The sequence below is a fragment of the Phyllostomus hastatus genome, unplaced genomic scaffold, assembly GCF_019186645.2.
Source record: "Phyllostomus hastatus isolate PE091 unplaced genomic scaffold, TTU_PhHast_1.1 phas_scaffold_46, whole genome shotgun sequence".
NCBI classification, from domain to species: Eukaryota; Metazoa; Chordata; class Mammalia; order Chiroptera; family Phyllostomidae; genus Phyllostomus; species Phyllostomus hastatus.
The window spans coordinates 45,600,123-45,607,717 of NW_025334032.1; positions in this window are offsets into that span (position 1 = coordinate 45,600,123).

A 7,595-nucleotide genomic window follows, 5' to 3' on the forward strand; every position below is an offset into this window, starting at 1 on the left:
TGCGCCGGGAGCGGGTCCTGTTCCCACACGCGGTTTCCCGACCTCGCGCCCCGGCCCCTTGGGAAACGGCGGTCCCTGAGTCACACAGGCCTTCTGAGTGCCGCCCCACGACAGCAAGAGCACATGCGGTCGATACAGCCACCGACATCCTCAGTGATGAGGCCCATTTCGACCCCTAGACTCCCGGAGGTCCGTCAGAGGTCGCGGGGACACGACCCTGGAACCTCCACGGTTGACCTTCAGGCTTCAGGCTCTTCCCGAAGCGAGTGTTCAGCTTCTGTCCACTAGAGGGCGCACGGGACACGCAGAGCCGGCTTCCTCCCCCTAAAAGGGGGGAAAATCTTCTGTTAAAAACAGCTCGGAGAAGATACTCGAAAGCGTTTTACAGGAGGCAGTAAACACTACAATCAATCTTAACTAACTGCGCTACCAATAACCTTTTGCAATTCTGGAAAAAACTGCATCAATCCGAACTTGGCTCCAGCTCGGCCCAGTAAGAGTAACTGTATCGCCCCAGCCACAGGGTGAAAAGACCCACGTGGGGTGAAGGCAGTTTGGTTACTTGTAGCAACTCTGACGTCAACACCAGTTTTCAAAAGTCTGCAGGCGCGTGCCTCTGTGTGCGTGGGTGCACGTGTGTCTGCGTGTGTCTGCATGGGTGTGCACTGGTGTGGGGCGTGTGTGCCCAAAGGTTTGCTCACACACCCGTCCAGGTGTTCGTGTGCAGGTGCGTTCAGTGGGGGAGTGGCTGCGAACGGGCTCGGGGTTCTTTGGGGGGCGACGGAGGTTTCTAAGACTGCGTGGTGGGCGCACGGCCCTGTGAATGCACTGAAACCAGGGGGCTGCGGGCGTTCGGTAGGAGACCTGCATCATGTGTGAGCCATACCTCCACCGAGCTTCAACAGAATGCAAACCCCGTTAAAATGTGACATGGTAAAAGACAGTTCTGGCGATACCTGAGATGATACAAAACCACAGAAAGGATTTACCAAGATTTTAAAAGTAGCTAAGAGAGCTTCTAGAAACAAAAATTACATAAGCAAAGACAAAGACACAGCGGATAAATGTAGCTGCAGGCACAGCCGCAAGAACCGGAGTATGCGTCGGAATAGATCATCCGGAGACAGACACGCTACGCATCCAGAGAGGAAGTGTGAGGGCTGTGGAAGCAGCGTGAGACCGTCTAGCACACACTGTGTCAGAGAGCAGCAGCCAGAGGCGAAGCGTGAGGAGACGACGCAGCGCCCGCCCCAGAGCTGCTGAGGAATGGGGGTGCATGGGCTCCAGCTTGTGACCGGCGTCCAAGCCGGACAGAGGAGGGGTCCACCCTGAGGCGACCGGGGAGGAGCCGCAGGGACCAGACACCGAGGGAATCTGACCCCCTGCGGAGGCTGTGAAGGGGTTGCCCTCGGGGCCGAGAGTTTGAGGACCACAGAAGCTTCTAGAGCGAGCCCCACGCACGCCGCAGGGAAGCACCTGCCCGCCCGGAGCTCCAGAGAGCGTGTCCTGTAACAGAGCCGGCGAGACTGGGAGAGGCCCCGTGGGGAAGGCCGCCTCCAAAAACCACGGAGGACAGGAACGGGGCGCAGGAGGCCAGCCCCGTGCCCGTGCGTGCGTGCAGGCTCCGTGGGAACAGCGTTTAATCGGGCGACCTGAGAGGTTCTTGGCAGCTAGTGAGGTCCGCGCCCCCGCCCACGCGTGGGGACTCGCCTCCTGCGGGACGGGAGGGACTCGCCGCAGAGGACCGAGGGGGCCCGTCCAGTGCACACGGAGGAGCGAGCGTCCCGGGGCCCAGGCCCGCCCTGGAGACGGGCAGCGCTGACACTCTCCTGGGCTGTGAGCACGAAACAAAGCGGAAACAAAAGGCGTCGGTGAGCAGGAGCCATGGGGGCCTAACCCGCAGCGTTCGCTGCCCGGCCCTCCACACAGAGAGCCTGCGGGCCCGGCCGCGGGTGACCCAAACACAGGGGGCGGGGGCTCTCTGGCTTCTGGCGGAAGCGCAAAAAGTTTGCAGTTCCGGGAGCAGCCTGCTGTCCGCCGGCAGAGGACACGTGGGAGGAGTCTGGGGTGGGAGCCAACGTGGGCACGAACAGCCCAGGTCACGGTGAGGGGCACCTGGGCGGGCTCACCTGCTCCCTGGGCCCTGCCCCGCCTGAATAGCAGCGGCTGTCCAGTCCTGGGCTTCACTGTCTCCTGGCGCCTCCTGGCTCCTGCTTGGACAGTGCGGCTTTCCAACCCCAGGGCCCGCGGCGCCGGGACACGGGAGCTTGTCGTGTGAAGGAGCAGAGCTCAGAGGCCCCACAGCGATGCGTTCACTCCAGCCGGGTGTCCTGCTCCCCCGCCCCCAGCGCAGGGTGGCCTGGGAAGCCACGTGCGGTCTGCGGCCGTCCCCCCACGCACTGGGCCTCTCAAAATAATCTGTAAACCAACGAGGCCCCCATGGCAGAAAACAATGGGTAGGTATGAGTTCACACTTGCAAAGGGAAGTTTTTAGAGGAAAATGCTTCTACAACGTTTGAAACTGAGACAGGAAGTGCAGTACAAACTATACAGATGTATTTGCTCACATGTAACATTTGCTTACAAAGTTCCTGTACGTGTAGGTAATAGACAGACACAGCAACTCTGTAGCAAGTTGAGGAACAGCCTCGACATTTCCCGCAGGAAGTCAGGCCGCCGCGGAAATGCACCAGAGCACTCACTTCCTCACTTTTAACCCTGGTTGGAAACTTTTCAGAAAACGGTGCTGGCTCAGTGCAGACTGACAGAGTCAGCTGGGGAGTGGGGGCACTGGGCCCTCTGCTGGGAATTAGCCGTTTCTGGTAAAACTCTACCCGCATTCCTGACCGTGGGACTGCCGGGTGCAGGCGTGGCCGGGAAAGGAGCCCTGGGGGACGCACCGCAGGGACCGGGCGGAACCTGGCCCCGAGGCACCCGCCCTGTCACACACCCACGCCCTGGGGGCGCAGCTCCGGGCTGCAGCCGGTGCGCGTCCCCAGCACCAAGTCCGGCCCCGCTGGGTCCCAGGAACCGGGCTCCAAGGTCGTTCACAGGAGGGGCCACGGCGGGAGCCCCGAGCTGGCAGGGGGGAGGGGGGGAGTGGGACGGAGCAGGGCGGGGACACAGGGACCTGGGGGGGGGGGGGTGACGCTGCTCCCTCTCAGGCGGACCACTTCTAGGCTGCAAATGCCAGACGGGACTTCTCTCGCCGCCTTTCATCCCCGGGCCGGGCTGGGGTTTTCCAGGGGCTGAGCCCCCTGCCCTGGGTCACCGGAGCCACCCTGGTCGGCCGCCGGAGTGACCCAGAGCACAGGCCAGCGGGCTCTCGGGGACGGCGCCCGTCTGCGTGACCTCACGAGCACAGACCAGACGGTGTCACCCGGGGATGTGCCCCCGTCACGGCCCGCTGCACCACCCCCGAAAACACAAACGCGGGTCAGTTCTGTGAACGGCAGGCGCTTCCCGCGTGCACGCGCATCGAGAGTGAAGTTAAACGCAGAGAAAGGGTCTGAGTGCAACCTGCGGCCCCGATCGCCTCCCAGAGGCAGCAAAGTCCGGGGGACACGGTGGCTTTCCCCTCCTTCGGTCTCCGGGACGTGCAATGTGTCGTGTCCCCAGCAGGTGGCGGTATGGGGCACACACCGCACAGGCCGCACAGGCCGCACAGGGGGCCAGGATGGGTGTGTGCTTGGGGTCCCGGGGGGTCTGGGAGAGCAGAAGTCAGACCCCTGGCCCCACCTGGGCCATGGCTGGTCTCCGGGCCCAAAATGCAGGGGCTGCAGCGGGACTCGGGGGCGTCTGAACTTGACCTGAACGGGAGGGAACAAACGAAATTCCCCCAACACACTCGCTTGAAAAGTGGGTAGGCGCGCGGATGCACGGCCTCCCACGGAGCCTCCGTGTGGAGTTCACGAAGGGGAGCACCTGGCCTGCATCTCTCGGCCGAGCAGTTCCGGCCCGGGAGGGGCCGGTCCCTGCGCTCCCGCCGCCCGCAGGGCCTGCCTGCCTGGGCCCCCCGCCCGGCTCGGGGCTGCTCCGTCCTGCTCTGTGTATCCACCCCGGTGACGGGTGATTTTGTGACCTGCCCCCGGGGACCCAGACACAGCTCTGCGCCCGGGCCTCGGGGCCGCGCTCCTGGGCTGGCTCTGCCCCTCGCCGCCCCCCCCCCCCCCGCCCCCTAAACAGTCAGGAGTGGACACTTCTCAGACCGACACTCTCATGTCACCCCCCCATTCTCTCATGCGTGTACCCCAGGTGCAGGGGCATTCGAACCCTGCCGAAGGAACACCCAGTAAGGACACAGAGCGACAGAGGGGGAGGGAGGGCGTCCATTCCTGGGGCCCCGAGCCGGAGGGCGACTTGCGAGCTCGCGGAGAGCGCCCAGAGCCGCCCCGCTTCCCCAGGAGCTCCGTGAAGGGGCCCCTGTGACCCTGAGTCAGCAAGTGGGGAGTCAGGAAGGGCGCGTTCTCTCTGCGCTGCAACGCCCGCTCCGGGCGGCAGAGGGCGCTGTGCGCTGCCCGGCCCGGGCCCTGGACGCGCGCCCGGGGGAGCCAGGGCAACCGCGAGGAATGCAGCCCCGAGGCGCGAGGTCAGCGGGGAGAAAGGGCCTTTGTGCGTCCGGGCTCATTCCCACGGTCACTGTCAGACACGCAGGAGGACAACGGACACTTGTCCTCCTTTCTGTGCCTCCGCGTCTGCGGGGCCGGAGGGGAGGGAAGCGTCTTGGACGCAGAGCCCGGCCGGCAGCTCAGCGATTCGGTCTGTCCGAGTCCTGCCCGGGCGGGCGGAAGCGGGGACCGAACCGCGGGGAAGGGGGCCGGCCGCTGGGGAAACGCCGGGCGCCGTGAGCGGGGCCAGCGCCCCGCCCCCCCCACCCCACCCCCGGGGCTTGGGACCCCGTGAGAGCGCTCCCAGGGCGGGGCTGCCCCTCGGGGGAGGACCCCCGCCTCCCTCCCGGCCGCCCCCCACCCAGCCCCTGGCTCCTCCGCAGGCCCCTCCCCGCCGGGGGAAAGCACCCCCCCCCCCCGCCGTCGGGCTCCCAGACCACACGGGAAGCTGAGCTCAGGGCCGCAGAGGCGGCCCCGACCGTCTGGGGGTCAAACCAGTCCCCGCTGGACCCAGAGTCACATTTTTCAGAGTAAACACGTGCAAATAGCAACCGCTGTTAGGCAGGGACTCGGCTGAAAGAGGAACCTAACTCTTGACCCCGTAGTTCCCAGGGAAACGGCGTTTTCAACCTCAGGGCCCTGAGGCCAGGCTGCCCGCAGCCCCCTCCGGGCCGGACTCCGGGTGCGGTGCATACTCCGGGCCCGGTGGCGCCCAGGGGCCCGGTCGCCGCCAGCTGCTCCAGCTTTGGTTTCCAGGCTGTGCTGTGGCCGCAGAAGGAAGTGTGCTCCGGTGCACAGGGCAGATGCCCGTCCATTTGCACAAAAAAGTGGGGGGGGGGGTGTTGGATTTGAATCTCACTAGCAGGCGAGGCGGCAGCGTACCGGTTTACCTGGGCGGCAGGTCGCTGGGCGGGCCGGCGGCTCCGTCAGGTGGGAGGGGCGCTGCAGGCGCAGCCCCCCCCACACACACACAGCAGAGCTGTCCGCCCACAGCCCACAGACGGGGAACACAGACACCCCTCACGGGGCGGAGACAGTGAGAAGGGCAAACACCAGACACCCGACAGCTCCGCCCACCTGCGCCCCCCATGCGACACCCACGGACACGCGTCCTCCGCGTGAGCCAGCCCCGTGGGGACAGAGGGACAGACGGACGCACGGACAGACGGAGAGGGGGCAGTAGTCACCCGGGGCGTGCTGGGCCTCCGCCCCAGGAGGAGGTTGGCTGCAACCTCCGTCCCCGCGGTCTGTCACAAAGTCAGTCACGCTGACTCGTGAAACTAATTTAAATGTTAAATTCTGTGCAGAATATCACATGTGCACGTGTGTTGACGGGGCAGGTGGAGAATGGGGGGGACTTGGGCTCTCGGTGCCGGAGCAAAGGGCCTTGTGTCTGGTCTGCACCCCGGGGACATTCAGCCACCCCCCACAGCAGGCGCCCAGCCATGCTGCGTCCTCCCGCCCTGGCCCGAGTCCGGCTGCGCTTCTCAGGCCTCAGTGACCACCCTCCCGCCGCATCTCACACAGGAGCCACCACGGGAGAGGAGGCGGCTGGGAGGGCAGGCCGGAGGGTCAGGGCAGGGGGCCGCCCCCGTCCGCCCCCCCCACACTCAAGCCTCGGGGCTGCGGCACCTGCAGAGTGGGCTTCCTGCGGCCCGGAGGGGGGCTGGGCACGCGTTTGCGTGGGGACGCTGCCCGTGGGTGGCGACCGCCCAGCAGACGAGGAGCCTGGGCTGCTGAGTCGGTGCCCCTGGCCGCCGGCTCACGGCCCAGCCCAGGCCACCCGCCGTCAAATCGCCTCCTTCACGAGGTGTGGCCGACTTCCCGCCCCACCGAATCCACCGAACGAACTCAGGCCAGGTTTCTCTCCCCACGTACCGGGCACTTCCACGCTGGGCACCTCAAAACATGCAGCATTTCCCATCAGGCCCTGAGGGTTTGCACTTTGGAGAACAGTTAACGCTTTCCAGATTCACGGCTTGGAAACTTTCCACCCTTATGATTGTGTTTACGGTACAGTGCGATCACGTCTCTCTGCGGAATGGAAACCAAACCACTGCGCAGGAAATGCCGCGCGCACGGTGATCCTCCGGGCAGAGCGGGGTCTGCAAACACCGCCCGCCGTCCACAGAGCCGGTGCGAACGGACGGCCCGCTCCAGGGACCCGCCCAGTCCCGGCGAAGCGGGACCGTGAGGACGTCCCAGCGCAGGGGCGCCCCGAACCCTGACCGCGCGCCGGGGCGTGTCCGCCCTCCGCGCTCCTCGCCGACGCGCCTGCGCGGGGTCAGGTGCTGCAGCACGGCCGGCCTGTGACCCTGGGGGTGGTGGACACACGGGGTGAGGAGAGCGGGGACAGGGAAACGAAAGCCAGGAGCGAGAGTGCGAGAGGCAGCTGGGGTCGGGGCAAACTCTCTGCGAACAGCCAGGCCCGCGCCCCGGAGCAGGCGCTCCACCTGCTCCTGCACCCGTCCGCGTGTCCCGGGAGCGGGCGTTTGGGACGAACCCGAGGGCCGTGTGAGCGGCGGTGCCGCGGGCCGTCTGGAACCTTCTCCAGGACGGCGTTCCCTCCTCTCCCTCCGCTGGCGCCTCTCCGTCGATTCCGGCCGGGCCGTGGGGAGTCCCGCCCGCAAACCGCGTGGGCGCCTGTCCTGGCCCAGCCACAGGCCGGGAACCTGGGGATACGGGGGACGGGAGGAGGCCCGGATCTTCCCGGAGCTGGGTTTCTGGGGAGGACCACGGACACGGCGCACGAGCAGACAAAGACGTGCTCCCCGTGGACAAGGACAACGAAGCCACGGTGCGCAGGACACTGTTAATGCGGACGTGACCCGGCGGCAGAGTCACGAGAACCGCCGTGAAAAACCGAACGGGCCGCAGGAGCCGCAGGGCCCGGCCGGGGGCAGGCCGTCTGGACAGGGCCGAGGGGGTGGGCGGTGGGCCCTGGGCCGGAGCGCCGGGCGGAGGGTCACCGAGCGCAGGCTGGGGGAC